Consider the following 13,405-nt stretch of genomic DNA (forward strand, 5'->3'; position numbering starts at 1 on the left):
TAATTTAAAACAAGGAGCTTACCTTTCCCATTGTCTTATATCTGCAGCCCTTTCTCCCCATTGAAATCAGTAGCATTTCGAATCCTTGCCAGGTTTAACTTGCTGCAAGGTCTGAGAAATGATTCCCCTGTGTAATGATAGGGAATCTCAGCAAGGTTGAGTCCAGCAGTGGAGTGAAATGACAGATTCTGAACACTCAGAGTTTGGGTCTTCAGTTCAGGACCAGCAGCATTTGAACAAGAAGTGGATCATTGTTAATTATGCTGATTTAACTCTTTTCTCTGAAAGCTGTGGGTGTCAGGTCAATTGAATACTTCAAGGTTGAGATCGACAGGTTCTCATTAACCAAGGTTACTGAAGGGTTTGGAAGCAGGGCTGGTGATGTACTAAGATCACAGTCTTACTAAATGATAAAAAAGGCTAGAAGGACTGAAAAGTCTACTCTTGTTCATGTATGCATTAACAATAGCTACATTGGTAAATTGGTTCATCATTGTTATATGTACCAAGGTTCAGTGAAAAACTTTGTTTTGCATACTATCCATACAGATTATTTCATCACATCAGTGCAATGAGGTAGTACAAGGGTAAACAATAACAGAATGCAGAATAAACTGTTACAGTTACAGAGAAAGTGCAGTGCAGGCAGACAATAAGGTACAAGGCCACGATGAGGTAGATGGTGAGGTCAAGAGTCCACCTTATTGCACAAGAATTCTGTTCAACGGTCTTATAACAGTAGGATAGAAGCTGTCCTTCCGAGCCTGGTGGTATGTGCTTTCAGGCTTTTGTGTCTTCTTCCCGATGGAAGGGGGCAGAAGGGAGAATGTCTGGGATGGGAGGGGTCTTTTATTATGTTAGCTGTTTTACTGAGGCAGTGAGAAGTGTAGACAGAGGAGAGGCTGGTTTTTGTGATGTGCTGAGCTGTGTCCACAACTCTCTGCAGTTTCTTGAGGTCTCGGGCAGAGCAGTTGCCATACCAAGCTGTGATATATCCAGATAGGATGCTTTCTATGGTGTATCTAGAAAAATTGGTGAGGGTCAACGGGGACATGCTGGAATTCTTTCGCCTCTTGAGGAAGTAGAGGCATTGGTGAGCTTTCTTGGCCATGGCATCTATGTGTTTGGACCAGGAGAGACTAATGGTAATGTTTACTCCTAGGAACTTGAAGCTCTCAACCATCTCCACCTCAGCACAGTTGATGTAGACAGGTGCATGTACACCGCCCCCTTTCTTGAAGTTAATGACCAGCTGTCTTGTTTTGCTGACATTGAGGGAAAGGTTGTTGTCATGGCACCATGCCACTAGGCTATCTATCTCCTTCCTGTACTCTGACTCATTGTTATTTGAGATACGGCCCACTACGGAGGCGTCGTCTGCATACGTGTAGATGGAACTGGAGCAGAATCTGGTCACGCATTCATGAGTGTATGGGGAGTAGAGTAGAGGGCTGAGGACGCAGCCTTGTAAGGCACCAGTGTTGAGGATAACCGTGGCGGAGGTGTTGCTGCCTATCCTTACTGATTGCAGTCTGTTGGTCAGGAAGTCAAGGATCCATTTGCAAAGGGAGGTTTTGAGCCCTAGATCTAGGAGTTTGGAGATTAGTTTGCTTGGAATTGTGGTATTGAAGGTGGAGCTAGAGTCAATAAATAGTAGTCTGACATAGGTGTCTTATCCAGATGTTCCAGGGAGATGGCATCCGCCATGGACCTGTTTTGGTGGTAGGCGAATTGCAGTGGGTTGAGGTTGCCTGGGAGGCTGGAGTTGATGTGTGCCATGAGCAGCCTCTTGAAGCACTTCATGGTGGACGTGCGAGCCAACAGGTGGTAATCATTAAGGCATGTGACCTTGTTTATCTTTGGTACCGGGATGATAGTGGCCTTTTTAAAGCATGTGGGAACCTCAAATTGAAGTAGGGACAGGTTAAAAATGTCTGCAAGTACCCCTACCAGCTGATCTGCGCAAGATCTAAGGACACGGCCAGGGACACCATCCAGGCCAGATGCTTTCCGCAGCTTCACTCTCCGGAAGACTGATCTGACATCTGCAATGGTGACTGGGGGTACAGGTGCATTGGAGGCTGTTGGGGTGGGTGGTGACATTCCAATCGCCTTCTGTTCAAAATGTACATAGAATGCATTAGGCTCATCGGGAGGGGACGTGCTGTTGCTGGCGACGCTGCCCAACTTCGTTTTGTAGCCCGTTATAGCACGTAAGTCCTGCCACAACTGGCGGCTGGTCTGGAACTCGATTTCGGACTGGTATTGTCTCTTGGCATCCCCGATAGCTTTACGAAGGTCGTATCTTGATTTCTTGCATCGGTCAGGGTCATCCGATTTGAATGTCGCAGACCTGGACTTCAGTAAGGACTGGATCTCTCAATTCATGCATGGTTTCCGGTTTGGGAATACCCAGGTTGACCTCTTTGGTACGCAGTCCTCTACACACTTGCTGAACGAGTCTGTGATGGTGGTGACATACTCATCTTGGTTGGCTGCTAGGTCTGTGAATATGGACCAGACTACCATCTCAAACCAATCACGTAGAAGCTCCTCTTCAGACCAGCATTGTACGACTTTCTGTACTGGATCCTCACACTGTACACAGGGAGAAGGAGCACAGCCTGGTGGTCTGGTTTACCAAAGTGTGAGTGGGGGATGGATTGGTAGGCGTCTTTCAATAGCTTGATTTTGTACATGTTTTGATTGTTGGACTTCTTCCTGATCTAATCTGTGTTTTAGGGAGTGCTTGCACTTTGAGCTATGCAGGTTGAATCCTGGTCTTAGTTGTGTTAACAGCCATTCAGTGAAAAAGCTTCTACCCGATCCCGGGCCTCATCAACAAGTTCAGGCAAAATATAGGCACATGAAATATGCTTTACTTGTGTGTGGATTGAAGCAAAGTAAGCCTCAGAATCACGATTTCAGTGTGGGTGGTTGTCCAGGTACTAAATATGCTGCCAACATTGTCCAAGCCAAGGTCCACTGGAAAATGCTTGTGATTTCTCTGGGATGAATATTAACATTAATAAATCAAAATAATGGAGATATTAATGCACTACAAGATGTTGGTTTGGCTTAGCTGGTAAGACTCTCCCCTCTGGATCAGGAATGTTGATTGCAAGCACCAAGGAGGAGGCAAGTATGTACTCTAGGCCAAACTTTGTTGCAGGACTGAAAGTGTGCTGTTACTGCAAGGGGTGTCATCTTTCCAGTTAAGCTGAGATCTTATCTGCCTGCTCAAGTGGAAATAAAATTCCACGATGCCAGTTAAAGGAGACCAGAGGAGTCCTTTTGGTACTGTGGCCAAAATCCCTCTCAAAGAAAACCATCAAAAAGAGATTATTGGGTCATTTATTCATTTGTGGTTTATGAGACCTTGCCTTGCTATGTGCTGTTTGGCTACTATATTTGGCTCTGTAACAGTAATACACTTCATAAGTAACAGACTGAGTGCAGAGTGCTTTGTTATAACTAAAGATACCCCTCCCCCTATTTAAATATGAGTATCCAGTTTTTTGACATGCAGTATGGAAAATATATCTAAGAAAAGTCACTTTGACTTTTGATGTAGCAAATGCATCCATATCACAATCCACATGAAGATCTTGTTGAGTTTACTGGTGGATCTTAACCTACCAAGTCTGGCAGGTACAGACATGGTGAGCGTTTGATAAAGCTGCACAAATTTTTGCCATTCCAAGTCGGCTCAGTTCCATCCCTCACTAATTTAGTGGCATGTTTTTAGGTAGAGAGGGTCCTGCCTGACCCAGCTGGGAATCGCATTAGGACCCTGGAATTATTTTAGCGGTCAACTGAGGCTTCGCTCAGAAAAGGTTGTGGGGAAGGATTGGAGACCCCTGCAAGGTAAGTCAAAAGGTCCACAGGGAACGTCTGTGACTTCCCTTCCCAATTATCCAATGATTTCAATATCCTCACCCTTTCCCCCCTTTCCCCTCCCCCTGCCCAGTCAAGATGGGTGGCCTCCAGAGTCCATGGTTTTTAACCTGCCAGAATTTATGCTGCTAATTTCTACGAGCAGCAGGGGAGACGGACGGAGTGGGAATAAGGGTTAACAATCAAGTCTGCAATTTGACAAGATCTGGTTGTGTTTGGCATTTTCGCTGAACTGATCCTACCTCCACCCCCAACCCAGAACCATTCAAAATCTTCTCTCAGTTAAAATCCCTCCTTCATGGAGGGAGACAAATTGTTGGAGCAAAGCTATATCCTGCAGCAGACTTCACTCTTTGATTGTGAACTGATCAAATCTTCTAGTCAATCCAACCAACATCTCTCGTGCGGAGAGTTGTGATTAGCCAGGTTAGAGAAAGACCCTCTTTTTGGATGTCCAGGTGTTTACCACTTGCTTGAACCCTCAAGGTACATTTATCTTGCAGCAGCTCTGATGGACATTGTTGCCAAGACAGCACTTTAGAAATGGCAGGCAGCATGTGTCTGGGGCTAGCGGACATATACGTTGTTGTATTAGAGCTAATGGAGCATTGAATCAATTATTTGTGGAACAATGCTGCAAAAAAAGTGACCATTTGGTCTATCAGTCTCCCCTGGCTCATTCCAAGACCCATTCTTCAGTCCTTCCTTGCAATTTTTCTCTCCTTTAAATAATTGCTCAGTTCTCTTTTGGAAGTGCAATTGTCCATTTGGTGGTCTTTGACTGTCTTCAATAGGCTGAATTGTTGATTCTAAGCCAGTGGATTCTTCAGGGTTGATTTTCACTTTCCAATGGGTGGAGGCTGTGTGCAAGAGTCCTAGCAGATTTAAATGGAGACACGAGAGACTGCAGATGCTGGAAATCTGGAGCAACACACATTGGAGCTGGAGGAACTCAGCGGGTCAGACAGCATCTATGGAGGGAAATGAACAGTCGACGTTTCAGGTTGAGACCTTTCATCTGGACTGGAAAGAAAGCGGGGATATAGCCAGTATAAAAAGTTGGGGGGATGGGGTGGAGCAAGAGCTGGCAATCCGTCCACTGCACCAGCCGGGATCTCCCGGTGGCCAGCCATTTTAATTCTACTTCCCATTCCCACACCGACATATCCGTCCATGGCCTCCTCCACTGCCAAGTTGAGGCTAGACACAGATTAAAGGAACAGCACCTCATATTCTGCCTTGTTCGTCTCCAACCTGACGGTCTGAACATCGATTTCTCTAACTTCCAGTAACCACTCCCCTCTGCCCCCGTATTTCCTTATCCATCTGGCCTTCAATTCTTTCTCCTCCCCTGCCCTCCCCATCTGCCCATCACCCACACATTCCTCCCACCGGTTCCCCTCTTCATCTCCTTCCCTTTATTCCATGGTCCACTGTCCTCTCTTATCAGATTCCATCTTCTTCAGTCCTTTGTCACTTCCACTTATTGCCTCCGTTTCTTACATCATTCCCACTCCCCCCTCCCCCACCTGCCTATCACCCCCTCACCTGGATCCACCTATCACCCGCCAGCTCTTGCTTCACCCCTCCCCCCCCCGCCAACTTTTTATACTGTGTTACCTCCCCTCTTTCCAGTCCTGACGGAGGGCCTCGACCCAAAATGTCGACTGCTCATTTCCCTCCATAGATGCTGCCTGACCCGCTGAGTTCTTTCAGCTCCTTTGGGCGTTGAGCAGATTTAACGTGTGATTAGCAGCACAGCTATTTGTGGTAGGAAAGGAAAGCTGGTCAGTGGAGTAGGATACAAGTCGGGCATCACAGGAGGGCTGTCAGTGGTTAGCCAAATCCATGAAGGCGGATTGGTAGGGTGGACTGGTGGAGGAGGGGAGGAGGGAGGATTGCATGATCAAGAGGAATGCAGGGGAGACAAGGAACCAGAGACAATAGGCCTCTAACTCTGTGAAGACTGTAAGAACATTTTTCATCTTGGCCTCTGTCAGGTTTTTTTTGTACTAACATACCTTATGTATGTGGCGTTAGGAATCTTGTACAAGAGGAAGTTAAAGGTTCCTTTGCTATTTGGGATCCTAATTTGCAGTTAATAAGGTGGGAGAGTTCTCATCCACCACCATGTTAAGATGGCAGATTAATTGCTCCACAGCACCGATCAGAGGGAGTTAAAATTGCAGTCCTGGGAAGCCTTACCTGATCAGTCCATCCATTCCCTTCAAACATGAGAGGGGTTGCAGTTACTCATCGACGGTTTTTGGAAGGACCACACAAATCGAGAAACCCTGCTACCAAGGAGGACAAAGACAGCAAATACATAGATTTACCATCAATCGCAGATTTCGCTCCCAAGTTCTATCCTGACTTAGAAATATATCATCTTTTCTTCATCATTGCTGGGCATAATTTAGGGATTTCTCTACCAATGCCAACTTCTCAAGTTCAATTAAGGAAGGACAACACATAATGGCCTTACCAGTAGTGTCCACATCATGTAAATGATTTTAAAAAATTGCCCTGCTGCTGTGTAAACTGTAAAAGGCTGGGTGAACCCAAGCTGAATCTAGATCTAGAATGAGAAAAAGGATGAAATTGGTAAAATAAAAAGAGGTACATAAATAGTATATCAAAAAAGGCTGTATAATTAAAGTAACATACAGAAAATATTAACAGGGTAAAGGTTCCAGAAATCATGATGTGGAACTCACTGCCTGGAAGTGTCCTAGATGCTCTGTAAAGCATACAATGAATTTACAAAGTAACAAAAAGCTGGAAGGTGCAATTAGTCTGCAAAGCTCTTTTCAGCAGAATGACCTCTTTCACTGCAATGAATTTCTATGAAACCATACTTTTTACCTATCAGAATAAAATTAAACCTCTAATCTAGCCATTTGCTGTACAGATCCTATCGTGAAATGCTTTCAACTGACAAAAGCCTGATGGCTGAGTGATTGGGTGACTGCCACGCTAGAAAGTCAGCAATTGTTAACATCTATTAAGTCTAATATTTGGCTAGGTCTTACTTTTGAGATGATTAAGTCCAATACTTATGATACTCTAGTCTCATCATTTCCAGTTCGGTGGTATCTGTGCTGGCTGCAACTTCAAGTTATGTCTTAAATAATCACAAAACTGAAGCCTTTCTATGGCATCCAAGGAATAAAACCACACTATAAAGTTTTACAATCCATCTGCACATTACCTGATGAATTTTTAAGCGGTGTTATGGCTTCCAAGTTTTATTTTGACTGTTGTCCTGGGGATAGTAATGATAAAAATTATTGGAATTGTCAAATTAAATGAAAATCTCAAAAATAAATTAACATATACATAAGTAGCACAGATAACTTGCTTTGCCATTCGGTGAAATCATGGTTGATTCTGAGTCTTGTTCACTTTCCTGCCTGTTCCCTACATCCTCTGATTAAATGCATGCACCTCTATCTGCAAACATAATGTACAATGACAGTGGGACGTCAGAATATTTGTAGAATTGTTGCAACATGGAAAGATGCCCCTTAACCACTGAGTCTGTGCTGACTCCTAGTCATCTATTGATTTAATTTTTTTTCCATGGTCTTCACTGATGGCTGAGTATGTGCATGTACCTGCAGTGTGCACTGAGCCACATATCCCAGAGATTACAACATTCCTCCATTACAGAAGTTCATAACATTAAGAACACAAACTTGGCTGATACTTCAGGTATGCTACCCAGAGAGTACAGCATTAGCAGCCGGGCCGTCAATGAGACATTAAATCGAAACCCCTCTCAGCCAGACATAAATGATACCATGGTGCTGTTTTTGAGGAGGCTAAGGGTGTTCTTGCTGTCACTGTTCTAGGATCTTGCCGTGCTAGGCCTTTTCCTAAATTTGTTAAAATATGTCAATGATTGTAAAGCACTTTGGGAAGTTCTGTGATATTGAAAGGTGCGTTGAAATGGGTCGTTCTCTTTCATTCTCCTTCTGACATGGTTTCTTGGCCTGTGCTAATGAATTTGTCTTCACACTGATACCTGACACTAGGGAAGGAAACACACCTACCTGCATCTCTATTGCAGTCCAGTGACTGATTTACAGATGTTGGGGTTGCAATAGGACTGTGTTCAGCAGTGCTAACCATTCCATTTGCAAAGCAGCCTGTCAGTACGAATTTTCCTAATTGGCAAACTCACCAGCAGATGTGCACCTGAATAGTTGGAGTTTGAGAAGTGGTTTTCCTCAGCAGTGTGTTCGTTCATGCTGTTCTCCTGTTAACATTAATGCCCTTCCAGGAAGGTTGAGCTGAGACTCCACCTAGCACCCTGTCATCAACTCCCTGGCTCCACCCACTCTCTCCCCTCAACACATTCTCTGGGCTCCTGCCCCAGCACAGCAAATCATTTCCTTGTTTGGCAGTCGTGATCTATGCAGAGCATCTTGGTCTGAGTTGGCAATTGATAAATCAGTTTATTATTGTCATATGTACTGAGCTACAGTGAAAAACTTTGTTTTGTATGCCATCCATACGGAATATTTCATCACATCAGTGCATTGAGGTAGTTCAAGGGAAAAGCAATAACAGAATGCAGAATAAAGTGTTACAGTTACAGAGAAAGTGCAGTGCAGGCAGACAATAAGGTGCAAGGCCATAACGAGGTAGATTGTGAGGTTAAGAGTCCATCTTATTGTACAAGAGGTCTGTTCAATAGTCTTATAACAGCGGGATGGAAGCTGTCCTTGAGCCTGGTGGTACATGCTTTCAGGTTTTAGTATATTCAGCCTGATGGGAGGGAGGAGAAGAGAGAATGTCTGGGGCGGGAGGGGTCTTTGATTATGCTGGCTGCTTTACCGAGGCAGCGAGAGGTGTGGGCAGAGTCCATGGAGGGGGAGAGGAGGGGAGGACAAATGAAACATTTGTCATGGAAAGGGTGAAGAAAGAATGATTCAGGGCAAGGTTGGTTGGATTGGATTAATCTCCAACTGGGAATCCTTGTGTCAGCACCTCATATTCTGATTGGGTAGCCTGCGACCTGGCAGCGTGAACACTGAATTCTCCAACTTCTGGTAACTGCTCCCTCTCTTTTTCTTCTTTCTCTCTTCTCCAGATCCACCTAGCACCCATCACCCTGTCTCTTTCCCCTCCTCCACCCTCTCTTTCTGCCCGTCACCCACATGCTCTTCTCATTGGTACCCCTCCCCAATGCTCCCTTCTACATCCAGTCACTGTCTCAAACTATCATCTCACCATTTTTTCCATTCACTACCTATAAATCACCTTTTGACAATGTTGTCAGTGGAAGATTATGTCATCAACAGATGAATTTGTTTCAATGTAAGAGGTTTTATTAACCTGTACGCATTGAGAGATTCCAACAAAGGGACAATTCAGCTTTTAAATAAAACTTCTATTTTGTAAAATTCTTTTCATGCTGAGTTTGAGCCCTTTTGCACAATTGCCTGAATTGATCGATTGGAAATGTACCCATGATTTAGTTATGTTGGTTAAAAAGTGTCTGATGGAACATAAGTCAGAATGACATTGAGAATCATGTGAGGCCCACCTTTTTCTTCACAAAGGGTTAGTTCACTGTTGCGTCTAAAAACAGGGTTTCAGAGGAGAAAGTGTTTTTTATGCCACACAACAAGGCAAGATATGTTCTCGTTGCTCGTTACCAGGCAACTCATTTTGTGGAATCATAAATATCAATGTGTGCAGAGATAGACACATGTACAAAAGTAGGTTTAAGTTACGTGTTCTTTTATTGCAGGAGGTTACTCTGACAGCTTCTGAAAGGAGAAGGAAAACTCAGAAATCTGAAGCCATGAGGTACATTTGGGTTTTCACACGGTCTCTTTTCGTTTTACTTAAAGGGGAATTGAACGAGAAAATGCAAATCTACAATCGAGACTACACTTTTTCAAAATGGATACAACCCATTCTATTATAATTTCCCTTCAGCCTTTAGTTTAAAATTTCTCCTGCTCCCTTCCATTCCAGAAATTTCAGTTTATGGTTGTGATCATAATGGTTTTAATCCTGAGTTTAAAATGACTTTCCATGTATGTGAGGATTTGAAATTCCCAAAGTTAAGCTACTGTTACTTTGAGAATGTTCTGGGTTCATTTCTGGAGGGCTGGAGGGCTGAACTCATTTCTGGAGGGCTGAACTCATAATCAAGAGACGTTTGTTCAAGTCTAACCATGGCTGCTGTGGATTCTAACTTAAATAAGTTAGTTGGTTAGTTGGTTCTTCAACCAAGTGGTAAAATGTACATAGAAAATCATAGAGCAATTTAAGTATTTTACTGTTGAATGAATTGACTATTTTACTGCAGCTTGTGTTTCAATTATATGAAGAAATAAAACTGGTAAACTATAGGGATGAGGTTGGCATTTCAGATAGAATTAACACGCAAAGGCAGCTTTATCTTTTTAAGTCTTGTGAGATGGAGTCAATGCAATGGAATATATCTCCCAAATGGTCAATGAGTTAATGTGTTGACCAACAAAGGAAATTTCAATCCCTGGACAGATAGTTCTCTGCTGTTATCTGATTCGATTGGTGTCATATGACTTGATTTATTGTATCTTACCCAGAACTGCAGACATGTGAAAGTGTGAACCTTCCAGCACTTCTGTTTGCTAAGTAGGCTACTTTTCAAATCTGAGTGTACACTGAAGGGGGTTCACACACAATATTTCATAAACCACATATGTTATACCAGGTTGAACAGTGGAAGAGATGAGGTAGCAGTGATTAAATGACCCTTGGCTAGGATCTTGAACAAACCTCTTCTGAATACATTATTCTAGAGACCTTTGACTGATGTCCATGGGTCAGGTGCTGCAGTTGGTTCTTTTGCTGGTAAATGTTAATATTATATTCCAGCCCACATCCAATACACCCCATCCAAATACTTCATCTCTCCTTCCCTGCTCCCCTACCTCCACCTGCCAAAAATAGACACAAAAGAAGCAAGCATATTAAGTTTCGTCTGACTTGTATTAATTCAGTCCTTAACTTCTAACGACACAGAAGGAGGATATTTGGCCCATCAGATCCATTGCCAGCTCCCAGGTGAGCAACCCCATTAGATCTACTCCCCTCACCTTATTTCCTTGCCACTTTGTCTATTTCACACATGTCCATCAGCTCCCCTTTGATTCTTTTTTGCCATTTACACACACTGAGGGTTAATTTAACTACCTGCATGACGTTGGGATGGAGCTGCAATCCCTGGAACTGCGAGGCTGCACTAACTGCTGTACTTGTGTAATAAGAAAGGAAACTTTATTAAATAGGAAAATAATCAAATATCCTTTAAATTACTGCCACTATACTTGGTGCCTAATTCCTGGTTAATCTAATGGTAGTGTGACAAGAAGGACTTAGTTTATATCCCCAGAAATATTGTGATGAACACAACATATGCCAGACTCTGCAACCGATTTCAGATAATACATGTTTTTCTTTAGGTTAATATATCTCCTGTTGCAACACGTTGCTTCTGTTTCAGCTCAAAGCTCCCATGTACCCTCTTTACACTTTGGTACAATTAGGCTGAGCATAGTTTGCAGCATGCTTTTGCTTTTTTTATTTATCAAAGTGTATTAAGCCAAATTGCTTTCAGTTAGCTTGCTCTTTCTGCATACTGTACATTAGTGCCTTTACACCTTTGTACAGTGGGGACTTGGCTGAGCCTCTGCTGCAGTCAGTCTCCAGCCATATCATGTATCGCCTCATAAGGCACGCTGCATGATGTAGCAAGATCTAACCAGAAAGACAGGATCTTAAATATTTTCAGGGAAAGAGGGGTGGTGTCCCTCCCTGCTGTCTGCCCTTCACTAAGAATCAGCAAACCTTTGAAAATATCTATTTAAAGTGTGTGTTTGGAAGCTGCTAGGCATCTGTGGGATGACAATATCTTTCCATCTTTTGAAAACATGAACGCCCAGGCTAGAGAAGGACACTAGGCACATATGGAAAAGAAATGTTCTGGCAATTTGACTTGATGAAAGGATATTTTGTTTGCAGATTGTGATGATGAGTTTCCTTGTTGTGAATCTTTGCTGTTACGTTCTCTTCAGGAGGTGGGTGAATGGAGGTATAAAGCAGCTGAGATTTGTCCAGGAGAGTTCTGTACCCCTTCCTGCCACCAGCACACCACATGTGCAGGCAGGAGTGAACTTTCCTCTGCTGCTTCAAACTACATGGGAAAGAAAGACAGTGCATAGATTTGTACAGTGCTTGCAATCCCAAATAGCTGTGGGATTTCTAGTGCTCTACAGCTGGTGGTATATTTTAGATTGGCAGTCATTATAGAACAAAACAGCACAGATACAGGCCCTTTGGCCCAACCAATCCATGCTGAAATGTAGCAACTGTTGCAGTGTAGAGAACATACAAACCAATTTGACTGCAGCAAGGTCCCACAATGAGATAAGTAATCAAATATTCTGTGGCTAATGTGCCATCTGTTGAAAAGGTGTCTGCAGTCGATTGTTGCCGCTGGATTCATACTGTGGTTTATAGTCAGGGTTACCAGGAGACATGACTTTGACCTCCTCTTTCCAGACTAACGTGAGCATTGTCTGTGTTCTCTGCCAATCTGGAGGTTCAAGTATTGGGCAGACTCCATTTCCCACTCACCTAACTATTAAGGCAGACTTTAACGTGCCAGATACTAAATGGAATTGCGGAGCCTTCAGAAAGTCTCAAACCATCTTAAGGAGTTTTGAAAGGCTAATCCAATATTTGCCTCCACTTGCCTTTAAATGGCAACTTGCTTTCAAAGTATGCCAGGGTTAATTGGACAGGATTTTCCATTAACCCGTCCTTTCTCCCTGCAGTGACTCCATCTGCAGGGACTCAGCATCTTTGTTAACATGAGTTGCAACATCAGGATCTAGCCAGAGCACCTCTCAGTTAATGAGGTAGATGCCAATCCTGGTGCCCGTAGTTCCCACCACTTCCAAACAGCCCCAGAAACCAGCCTGATGCTTCAGCTTCAGTGTGTGAATTTTAGCAGGGTTTGCTTATTTTCTGGATTTCTTCACACAGCTCTCCATTGCTTCCTATTCTAATCTCTCCCTCAGGAACCAGGCACTTTTTTTCCAGGCATGTTTTCTTGAGATTAATAGTTTGGCTTGTTCTTTGTTCTGGGGGATGTGGGGGGGAGCGCGGGAGGCTGTGGACAGGGGGAGGCAGTGTGCGGAAGTGGGTTGGTGAACCTGGATTCAGTGCAGGCCTATTTTATAATTGGTAAAGCAGTCAACTTCCATCTACCCCCAGCTCCAGTGGAGGGCCTCTTCCTTGGAACAGTTCATTGTGTCTGAATCCCATGCCAAAACCAAGCTGAGCTGTGGCTACGGGTGGAACAGTCAACTCAATAGTAGTATTCATCTGCAGAGAAAATATTCAGATTGTCGTCCTTTACAGCCACTAACTGAGGTACACAGGGGCTTCAATCAACATGTCTCAAACTTAAACCGGGGTTTATCCTTCGGATCTTAAC

General features: G+C 43.6%; 1 protein-coding gene across 1 annotated transcript in view; it reads left to right on the forward strand.

Moving 5' to 3' along the window:
• Positions 1-13,405, forward strand: part of LOC127583099 (thyroid hormone receptor alpha) — a 375,457-nt gene that overhangs the window by 110,273 nt on the left and 251,779 nt on the right. Inside the window, exon 2 of the mRNA XM_052038850.1 lies at positions 9,659-9,717. The gene's annotated coding sequence lies outside the window, so the exon portion shown is untranslated. The remainder of the gene's footprint in view (positions 1-9,658; positions 9,718-13,405) is intronic.

The sequence above is a fragment of the Pristis pectinata genome, chromosome 25 (assembly GCF_009764475.1).
Source record: "Pristis pectinata isolate sPriPec2 chromosome 25, sPriPec2.1.pri, whole genome shotgun sequence".
In the NCBI taxonomy this organism is placed as follows: Eukaryota; Metazoa; Chordata; class Chondrichthyes; order Rhinopristiformes; family Pristidae; genus Pristis; species Pristis pectinata.